Source organism: Coffea arabica, chromosome 4c (genome assembly GCF_036785885.1).
Source record: "Coffea arabica cultivar ET-39 chromosome 4c, Coffea Arabica ET-39 HiFi, whole genome shotgun sequence".
In the NCBI taxonomy this organism is placed as follows: Eukaryota; Viridiplantae; Streptophyta; class Magnoliopsida; order Gentianales; family Rubiaceae; genus Coffea; species Coffea arabica.
Window position 1 is genome coordinate 29,579,718 of NC_092316.1, and position 12,263 is coordinate 29,591,980.

The following is a 12,263-nucleotide window of genomic DNA, read 5'->3' on the forward strand; positions in this document are numbered from 1 at the left end:
TCTTCCTTGTATTTGGTCTTCAAGCTTGAGGTTAGCTTGGTCGACACTTGGTTTGATTCCCTATCTTACTTTTCTGTTTAATAAAATTCTCATTGCTTATCTATTCTTGTTTTTCTGATCTATATTGCTCTTGTCTTCTAATCTACTTGGTTGATCATTACTAGAAAAGAAGGTAAATTTTTATTAAAGAAAAAGTGCATTATTTGGTTAAGATTTTAATCAACCCAATTCACCCCCCCTCTTGGTTGTCTTTGGGACTTACAATTGGTATCAGAGCTTGGTCTCCTTGAGATTAAGCTCTAACGGCTTGGAGTAAAGATGACAACCAGTCATGCTATGTTTGTTGAGGGGCAATCTGTTACTTGGCCTCCCATGTTCAGTGGCTCTAACTATGTTAGTTGGAAAGAACGGATGATTATCTTTTTGCAATCTATTGATATTGAACTATGGTTTATTGTGAGTGAAGGACCGCATGAAGCTAACTTTCTTGATGCAGATACAGGGTTGCTTCGGCCAAAAACAAGAGCTGAAATGAATGCTCAAGATAGGACTAACCTCACATTGAATGCCAAGGCCATGAATGTTATTTATAGTGCCCTAGATTCAAATGAATCAATCAGAGTAAAAGGCTGCAAATCGGCTAAAGAAATGTGGGATAAACTAAGAGAAATCCATGAGGATGGTGACAATGTGAAAGAACAAAAAAAAGCCATCTTGGTCACGAAATATGAATCATTTAAAATTGAACCTCTTGAGGATATTGACAAAATGTATTGCAGGTTCACTGACTTGATCAAAGATCTCGAGGCGTTGGGCAAAGAGTACACCTTGGGAGAGAAGAACAGGAAAATTCTCAATGCTTTGGGCAAAGAATGGGAAAATAAAGTGACTGCAATAGAGGAGGTTAAGGATTTAAGTTCTGTGCCTATTGAATCTATCATTAACTCACTAACCTCTTATGAGTTGAAACTGAAATCTAAAGTGCAGGAGGAAGAGGATGCTAGAGCAAAGAGAAACATTGCTCTAAAGACTACTCAAGGTGAAGATGATATAGCTCACTTGGATGATGAAGACTCAGATGGTGATGATAATGATCTTGCTCTCATCACCAGAGACTTCAAGAGAATCTTGAATAAAAGAAAGTTTAGAAGGGGAGGACCTAGCAATCAATTCCAGAATCAGCCATCTATCACAAAGTACAAAGGAAAACAAGATTTCAACAAGAAACAGTTGGACAAATGCTTCGAATGTGGACAGCCTGGACACTATGCAAACGAATGCCCCATGAAGAAGATGAAAGATGGAAAAGCTGATCGGAAGCCAAGATTCAACAACTTTCAGATTACTTGGAATGAATGCAACTCCGAAGGGGAAATTGAAGAAGAGGAAGAATCAGCTCAAATGGCCTTCATGGCTATTGGAAATAATGAGGTAACTTCCCCACACTCTCAATCTGAAAGTGATAATGATGAAGATGATGATCTTGAATCTTTTGTTGAAAAACTGCATAATGCCTTGAAGGAATCTTATGATAAAAACAAGCAGTTAAAACAGAAAATGGCTTTTCTCATTCAAGAAAATGCAAGTCTTTTTCAACAAAATAAACAACTAAAGACCGACAATGAAAGTCTAGTAAGAGCCGGATGTAATGTTCAAGATGAGCTTGATAGAAAGACAAATATTTGTGAAATGCTGAAGGAAAGACATGGTGATTTGAAAAAAAAAGAATGGACAACTTGGATGAGACTTTGAAAGCAAGAAAGCAGGAGTTTACCAAAAGGAACATGTTATCTACACATCCTACTACTTTTCAAAGAACATTTGCACACAATAAAATTGCACATGGTTTCACAACATATAGAAGAGGTGGATTGAGATATGTCAAACCAGTACATGTTAAGGACTCTTCCATTATGTGTGATTTTTGTTGTCAAAGAGGGCATTTGAAAGGTAATTGCTATGTGAAAAGAAATCTGAACAAAGGGATGAAGTGCATGTGGTTAGTTAGATACAATGCTAACTATTATGGACCCAAAAATTAAAAAGGGTACCAAACACGTTATCTTTTCAGGTTAAAGGATCAAACAAGTCAAAATGGTTTATTGATAGCGGCTGCTCAAGGCACATGACCGGTGATCCTTCCTTGTTCATAAAGCTGAAATCAAAATCAAGTGGAAAGGTAACATTTGGTGATGATGTGAAAGCTAAGACAATTGGAATAGGTGATGTTGGTAAGGATGGTGAAACTTTTGTTCATAATGTGCTCTTGGTTGATAACTTAGGTTATAACTTGTTTAGTGTTAGTCAATTGTGTGATAAAGACTTGTATGTGTTGTTTAAAAAGCATGAATGCATTGTACTTGATTCCAAATATAATGTTGTGTTCAAACGGAAGAGGTTTAATGACATATATATTGTGATTCTTGATAAAGTTGATTCTTCTAACTTAAAATGTCTTAAAGCTTCAAATGAAGATCCTTGGTTATGGCATAGAAGACTTTGTCATTTTAACATGGATTTACTAAAGGAAATTTCAAAAAAGGAGTTGGTTAGAGGCTTGCCAAAAATCAGTTTTGATAAGGACAAAATATGTGATGCATGTCAATTTGGGAAGCAAACAAAAATTTCTTTTAAACCAAAAATGTGTGTATCTACTTCAAAACCTTTGGAACTCTTGCATCTTGATTTATTTGGTCCCACTCAAATCACTAGCTTGGGAGGTAAGAAATATTGTTTTGTAATTGTTGATGATTATTCTAGATACACTTGGGTGATATTTCTTGCTCATAAAGATGATGCCTTCAAGAATTTCACTTCAATGTTTGCTAAAGTGCAAAATCTGCTTGGGTTAAAAATTGTTAGGATTAGAAGTGATAATGGGACGGAATTCAAGTATTGTGGTTTTCCAGAATTTTGTGATCATAATGGTATAACACATGAGTTTTCTATTGCAAGGACTCCACAGCAAAATGGTGTTGTAGAAAGGAAAAACAGGACTCTCCAAGAGGCTGCTAGAACTATGTTGAATGAATGTAGGTTGCCTAAATATCTTTGGGCTGAAGCGGTAAACACCGCATGTTATGTGATGAACAGAATCCTCTTGAGACCTATTTTGAAGAAAACTCCTTATGAACTGATTTTTGATAAGAAACCTACGGTTGGTTATTTCAAAGTATTTGGTTGTAAATGCTTTATTTTGAATCTAAAGGAACATCTTGGTAAGTTTGATAAAAAATCTGATGAAGGAATATTTTTGGGTTATTGTGAAAATAAAAGAGGATATAGAGTTTTTAATAGAAGGACTCTTGTAATTGAAGAAGCTATACATATAACATTTGATGAAACCAATGATGATAATTCCAAAAGTTTGTGTGAGGATGATGATGTAGGTGTTCGAGAAGGAATGAAAAAGCTATCAATTGGAAATGAAGGAAGTTCTAAACCAGCAGCAACTGAAATGGAAAATGAAGTTCATAATGATCAAGAAGAGGAAGATGAAGACAAAAATGATGATCCACTCAAAGATCTTCCCAAGGCTTGGAAATTCAGCCAAAATCATCCAAAAGATCTTATAATTGGTGATCCATCCGAGAAGGTAAACACTCGTTCCTCATCTAGAAAATTGATTGATAATTTTGCTTTAGTTTCTCTTTTTGAACCTAAAAATATCAATGATGCTTTAAAGGATGAAAACTGGATTTTGGCTATGCAAGAGGAACTTAATCAATTTGAGAGAAATGAAGTTTGGACACTTGTTGATAGACCTCAAAATCAACCTATCATTGGCACAAAGTGGATTTTTAGAAATAAGTTGGATGATAAAGGTGTTGTTGTAAGAAATAAAGCCAGATCAGTTGCTAAAGGATATGCATAAGAAGAAGGAATTGATTTTGATGAAACATTTGCTCCCGTAGCAAGATTAGAATCTATTAGAATACTTCTTGCTTTTGCTTGCTTCAAAGGTTTCAAATTGTTTCAAATGGATGTTAAAAGTGCCTTTTTAAATGGTTTTATTGATCAAGAAGTATATGTGGATCAACCCCCCGGTTTTGAAAATACAAAATTTCCAAGTCATGTGTTTAAACTATCTAAAGCTTTGTATGGTCTAAAACAGGCTCCAAGAGCTTGGTATGAAAGACTAAGTGGGTTTTTGATTGAAAATGGTTTCAAAAGGGGTGTTGTGGACACCACACTTTTTACTAAGCAAGTGTTGAATGACCTTCTTATTGTGCAAATATATGTTGATGATATTATTTTTGGTGCTACTAATGAGTATCTATGCAAGGATTTTTCTACCACTATGCAAAATGAATTTGAAATGAGTATGATGGGAAAATTAAATTTCTTCCTTGGACTTCAAATACATCAAGCTCTTGAGGGAATTTTTATAAATCAAGCAAAATATACCAAGGAATTGCTGAAAAGGTTTGGCATGGAGGACTCAAAACAAGTTGGAACTCCTATGTGCACTTCTACAAAGCTTGACAAAGATGAAGAAGGTAATCATGTGGATGAAAAGCATTATAGAGGTATGATCGGAAGCCTACTCTATTTAACCGCAAGTAGACCTGATATTATGTTTGCTGTTTGCTTGTGTGCTAGATTTCAATCTTGTCCAAAAGAATCACATTTGAATGCTGTGAAAAGAATTTTTAGGTATTTGAAAGGTACATTAGACTATGGTTTTTGGTATGCTAGATCTAATGAGTTTGCACTATATGGTTATTCAGATGCTGATTTTGGAGGTTGTCGTGTGGATAGAAAGAGTACTAGTGGAACTTGTCATTTTCTTGGAAATTGTTTAGTCTCTTGGTTTAGCAAGAAACAATGTGCAATCTCTTTGTCTACAACCGAAGCGGAATATATTGCCGCTAGTGCATGTTGTGCTCAACTTTTATGGATGAAGCACACTTTGAATGATTTTGGATTGATGTATGACTGCATGCCTGTATTCTGTGATAATACTAGTGCTATAAATTTGACCAAAAATCCTATTCATCATTCTAGGACAAAGCACATAGATATAAAGCATCACTTTATTCGTGATCTTGTTCAAAAAGGTGACATATGTGTAAATTATGTTTGCTCTAAAGATCAATTTGCTGATATTTTCACAAAAGCTTTGCCATTAGATCAGTTCATTCATCTAAGATCAAAATTAGGAATAATCGAAAAATCATCTTAATTTTTTTTGGGGTCTTCGGACGTCCGAAAGAAGATGAACGGACGTCCGATGATGTTCTTCAGCCATTTTCCAGATTGCGCCTGTTCGGACGTAGCTGTCGGACGCACAACTTCGTTCGGCGTCCGACAGTGCAACGGCTCATTTTTTAAAAACAACTTTCTTCCTCATTTGCTTCAGACTTTTCCTATTCTATTTCCTCTCGGACGAAAACCCTCTCATCTCTCACTCTCAAATTCACATCATTCTGAGACCCTCATTTCAAAATTGACTCAACCAAAACAGTTCCTGATCAATTGCAAGTCATTTTTCCTGATCATTTCACAGAATCATCTATCATTTCACAAATTCTCAAATTTTCCTCTAAACCCTACCTTCTTATAACCGCTCTGACAAATCTTGTTCAAGGCCTTTTTTGTCCAAAAATTTCTGTGCGATTCACTTCCTTACTACTGTGTGCATCATTTGCATCCTGCATTCCATACATTTCACACAATGGTGAATCTTAGAGGAGGAAAAGTTACTGCCGGACGCAAGCATCCACTCAGGGATGAGGATGAGGATCTTCCTACTGTCAAACGGACATCCAAACGCTTCAAAAGGGGAGCTATCAAGGGTCAAATGTCACGGCCTACACCACAACCCTCATCTCAGCCTGAATCTGGTCAGGGAACATCTTCTCAACCGCCTCCAAAATCAGCCACTCTCCCTACTTTCTTTGATGATGCGGCGAAAGAAAAATACTCCTGGATATCCCAGAAGGGTATCATTCCTCAACGAACTGTAAACCCCTCTGAATTTCGCTCCATAGGTTTAGATTCCATTCTGAGTCTATTTGCCTTTCAAAAATGGTCTCATCTGATCTCTATGCCCAATGTCTACTATCCTGAAATGCTGCATCAATTTTTTGCAAATCTTAGGAAAGGCACGGATGAAACTGAGATCATGTCCAGGGTAAATGGGGTAGACATACTTTTTGATTCTGATACTGTGAATTCAATTTTAAATACTACCATTGAACGTTTATGCAAAGATAAAGTTGCTAATTTCTTTTCATATGAAGAGCTCCCTACTACTGCTAATCATTTTGATGGGACAAAAATGTTAACTTATTTCAAAAGAAGTTTTTCCTCACCCACTGATGCTAAACTAAATGATCTTGCTCCGGTGAATCTTATTGCCTTTTCAATCATTTCAAACCTACTTGTACCCACTGATGGACACAGAACTGATGCAAACAAAATGGAGTTGTATCTCTTTTATTGTTTTCGAGAAAAAATTCGGATTGACTTTGGTTTTGTCATGTGCAAGTTTTTACTTCGATATGCTACTGACTCTCGAAGAAAACTATCCTATGAAAAGTTTCTTCAAAAGATTTTTGAGTTTTACAAAGTTCCAATTCTAGGTGTTTGTCCCAAAGAAACATCTTCTTATGCCTTTACCAAAGTATATTTTGAAAGAAAAAATCTTGTTTTTAAAGATAATCTGTGGGCATATAAGGGGGCATCATCTAGTGAACAGAGGTCTAAGACTGTACATGATCCTTCACCCATTTCACTCACTCCCATTTACCTTAGGAAGTCTACCACTAAAGCATCTTCCTCTTCCAGTAATGAAGTAATTGAGCTTCTTAATGAACTCAAACAGCATGTTCTTCTTCTAGAACATGGCCTAATGCTCACCATGTCTTCTGAGCAACAAACTGCCTTTCTTGACAAAAAGAACCTTCTTTTTCCTCCACCTGTGGTTGAGGAAGTCTCACATGTCAAAGAATCTCGAACCACTGATCCAGGTTCATCAGTTCTAGATCCGAATCCATCAACTCCTGTGACTCCTCATGGCCCTTCCACATCAGACAAAGGCAAGGCACCAATTGAAAAAGCTGCTGAATATGATGAAGAAACAGATGAGGAAGACCTGTAACGACCCCATTTTCCCCTAAGGCGAACCAGAGGGGTCAACGGGCCGCCTGCCCAGCTCTCGCCAGGACTCCGTCAATCACTACAGTTCTCCAAAAATTACAATATAAATCTCAAATATATTTATCAATTCTCCAAGAACTACATATCACAAACGTTGCGGAATGTACACGTACGTCCATTCAAGTCCAATCATTCATTACAAACCATATCCACAAGCTATTACACAAGAGTCGATCCAAATTCAAACCGTACAAGGTGTAATTCCATCCATTCCAATTCAAACAGTCACCCTAGCTCAACTCTTATACAAAACGGATTCAAATCCAAACTGTACAAGATATACACCATCCAGGTACACAAATAACGTAATACAGCTCTTCCTTTGTTCGAAACCGGTACTCGCATAAACACATCAAACACATAATGCAGTTTATCCAAGACTTGATAAGGACATATATATATACATGTCATATATACATGAGAAAGGTTCAATTGTACACTTCAAAAGTACTTGAATGCATTTACATCAAAATTCCAAGTTTTCGAGGAGCAACTCAAAACTAGCTACATAACTAGCTCCACTCATTTCAAAACTTGAGTCCAACAGTGTCCCTGTAAGGAAAACAAAGCAACGGGGGTGAGCTTGCGCTCGTGAGGTACCAAATGCACAAATACATGATACGGCCAAATAACATATATGCATAAGTGCCTTCATTCAAACATCCATTTATAAAAGGATACATTCGACCCTCAAGGGCCGTTTCCGATGTCCATACTTGATCGTACTCGTTGACACTCCGTCAACCATTGAGGATAACCAAAAACTGTAGACACCACTTCGCACCAATTCCTTCCACCATTCACCCCCTATTCGGGCCCGCACACCTCATAGTTTCAAAAGGTAATACTCGAGTATACCACAAGGTCGAGGAGATAACACTCCACTCGCCTATCAGAGACCCGAAGGCTCGTTAACGAATCGCCCAAGCCCTTGCTGGCTCGACTCAAATAACGGTCCAAGGGAATGAGCTCAGTTTTCACAGAAATAATAGGGCATTGCCCTAGCAAATATCAAATCACATATTCATGAAATTTCACAGTCCAACTGTAACAATAGTGCAAGCAAGTGGTCAAGAGCGGTAAAGTACACCCTCGACCTATTCAAGTCATATAACAGGTACATTGAACCATTTAATGATACACTCACCAAGCACGGCTCACGAAGCTTATTCGGCAAGCCTCATTATCTTGATCAAGTTGAAATCCTAAAACCAAATATCAAGTCAAGCAAAGGAAAATTCTAACATTAACAAGCTTCTATTGCCTTTTGGCATTTTAATCACAAGTAAAGCTACACCTATCCGATCGAAACAAATCTTATGGCGTTACAAAGCTAAAGCATATGCCAACATTTCTTATGAAGACCTCCAAAGTTAAAACATACAATTTCAGGGTCAAATATCGAAATCTAGGAGAGGACAGAAAACTGTCCGCAAAACAGGATTTATAGGCAGTCAGGGCAATTCAGTCATTTCTCAAGCTACAGAGGTCCAATCAATCTGAAATTTTGCAGACAAGTAGTTAACTCATATATCTACAAAATTCATGTTTTGAGCAAAAGCTGGTTCGGTCTAAAACACAGAGAAAATGACAGTCCAAGTTCAGTCCAGAAACAGGGAAAAAACTGAAATTACCCTTCTTGAACCAACCTTTGCATCTAACCATCACTAATCACAATTAAGGACTATAAATCCCCACTTAACATGGGACTAGCCCATACTAATCGTGTACATGCCAAAACAAGGATGAATTAACATAAACAAAGTTTAGAAATGTCACTAATATGGAACTTAATCCTCCCAATGTCCAAATCATAAGAATTTCCATAAAATGAAGTAAGATCAATTCAAATTCAAAACAAACACATATTCTCAAAAATTGGACGGCATAACCCCTTAATTTTACACATTTCCAACCTACCATTCAAATACCAAATATACCTCAATTCAACCTCATTTTCACATACAATTTATAGACTAGAAAATATACTTAATTAGGGCCACAATACCCCTTAATCAAAGCCAACAAACCAATCACAAGAAAATCCCCAATTTAAACCCTAAAACCGGAAATCACACTACCACGTAAATTTTCCGCAAATGATCACAATTAATGCATAAGGGTTCCAATTAACATCATTTCAATCCATCACTTTAACATTAATCAAAACTTTCTTATAAAATCAGAAAATACTCCATAAATTAGAAATTCACCACAAATTCCTTAAACCCATGAAATACTCCACAATATAACACATTTAATCACCACAAACCACCAATTCACCAATTTTAGACAAAAGGAAACTTGTTTATCCAACTTACCTCCCAAATTCAAGAAGCTATCAACATGGAGCACCCCATCCAAATCCAATCCATCAAGAGCCTTAGTCCACCATAGTGAGCCCTTGTATGAAGTATTGTCCAAAATCATTGGTGAAAACTCAAGATTTTGGTAGAAATTAAAACTAGAAAATGGAAGAGTTTTTCTTTTCTCAAAGAGCTCGGTTGAGCTGAAGCAAAATGAGATATTTTTGGGGTGCAAAACAGTATAAAAAGACAGAGAAATCAGCTGGTCAAAGCTGTTGGCCGACATGCCACGTCAGAATCCGGCCGGAATCTGGCCGGATTTCCGGCCGGATTCTTGGCCGGATTCAAGGCCGAGAGCTCCTCAATTTTTTTTCAAAACGGCTGGGCAATCCGGCCAGCTATCCGGCCAGAAACTGGCCGGATTTCCGGCCGGATTTGGCCCCCCTCACATTTCCAAAATTTTTTCTTTTCTTTTCCAAGTTCAAAATGGTGCTATTCCGCTCGTTCAACAAAAACTTGTATAAAAGGAAACCCTCCTTTGGTCGGGGCGTCACAATCTCCCCTCCTTAAAACAATGTCGTCCTCGACATTCTACCTCATATACATCTGGTCAAGATATCGTTCAAAAACCATTCAAGCATTAGAATTCCATCTAATCCAACTTGCATTCACCAGGTCCAATTAGTCTTCCCAAAGTCGGTCAAATACTAAGAATTGTTCCAATCTCACTTATCAAAATCATGTACTAAGGAGTATCCAAATCCAGCTTATCAAATAGTCATGATCCAGTAAAGCATGGCTTATCAAATATCACTTATCAATTTCAAGTACTAAATACACGCCAATCCAACTTATCGAATAGTCATGATCCAATAGGGAGTTATCGCGTAGCCAGATAAAACAGGCAAAAGGCTTGAAATAGGACGTATAGTCCCAGATATCTGGAAGAAATTCAGGGTGTAGCGAAGCTGCAAATCAAAAACTCATCCCTGGTGGTGCTGGTCAACACAACAAGCTAGCACAACGGCTATGCTTCACCAAAGAATTTCAGTTTAGTAAGTTGGCCCTGGTGGTGCTGGACAACACAACAAGCTAGCTCAACGGCTATGCTTCACCAAAGGCCTCAGTTCAAAATTCCATCCCTGGTGGTGCTGGACAACACAACAGGCATGCCTCGCCTGAAGAATGGCGGTGCTGGACAACACAACAGGCAATGCCTCACCAGAGAGGTTCAGTTCAACCGCTACAAAAGAGTGGTAGCCGGTCTACAACCATATGAGTATGAATAAATTCAAGAGTAGGGTCAAAGCAGCGCCAATTACTTCAGGTTCATAGTGCATGAGTACGAGGAAGTTCAAAAGCAGGGTCAATTATTGCAGGTTCAGGGAGCATGGTCACAAATAAGAGTACAAGTTCAGGTTCAAGTGCAAGTTCAAGTTCAAGGATCATGAGTACTGGTAAAACACACTAGCCTAACCTCTGTCCAACTATTCACATTCTTAAGCAGTCATGAAATTCAAGTCCACCTACAGGTCCAATACCATATATTCAGTGAAGTTAGGTCCATCAAGGATACGTATAAACACACTCGCCTAACGAGGTCAAGTCTCAAGGAAGTTCAATCCAGTCGATCTCAGGCAGCTCAAGACCAATCTCAGGTAGTTCGAGGTCAATCCCAAGTAGTTCAAGTATAGCAAATTCCAACACTTACCACTCAAGTGGTGCAACTTTAATCCAACAGGAATACTAGAAGAGAGATACAAAACTAAAAATTTCTCAACAATTCTAGCCACTACCGAAATCTATCAAAACCCGAGCCACATACTTATTGAACAAGTCCAAGTCATTATTTCACTCTCCTTATTCGGTTTAGCCGTGAGTACAATACAAAATCTTCTGTGCTCTAACCTATGCCATCACAACTTATCTCAAACTCACTTATAATTTCCATTCACATCGTCATACATTAAACTATGTTCCAACCAAGATTCATGAGCATTTCCTCAAGAAAATGTCAAGTACTCAAATACAAGAATTCCAACTAAGAACTTCACGACTCAGATCGTATGGTATTCAGCGAAAATCAAAGTCATATTTTACATATACTACTTCCAGAATTAGTGCCAATGTCACCAAGTGGCACCAAGTTCAATCGGATCACATGCCTTTACGAAATTAGATCCAATACTTCCATAACACAAGCTGAAACCAAAGGTTATCCATTCGAAGTTCAAAATCTTCAATAAACCAGCTACTAGTAAGAGCACCATCATCTCCAAGAATAACCAATCTTAGGTTCTATAGCAGAGTCTCAAGTTCCAAGTTCAAATCCAAGAAGTAAGCACAGCTTGCTAACTTACATGTTAAATAGAAACCAAGTCAAATAAGCTCATCAGTTATTCACAAATTTTCGAATTCGAAATTCAAGTAAAATTCACCTTTTTACCAAAATCGGAAAATTACACATTTTTAAAGCATATATATCGTATTTCCAATCATCGCTTGCAAATAAAACTAGGAAGTATACAGGCAGAAAATGCATTTTATTCATTTGATACTCTTTTATCTTGGTTCAAAATCATCATACGTGGAGTTTGGCCAGCAAACCTCGGTCTCTTATTCCCCATAGCCAGTACTAATGATTATCTCAATTCTTTCCACACTTACAAGTATAATTGCAATTCAAATTCGTCCAATCTTTCACTACAAAACTCTCATCCCATATTTTCCTTCAATATAAATCCCAAGCAAGAAACTCCCAAATAATCAATTTCTTTAACCTCTAAGATACAA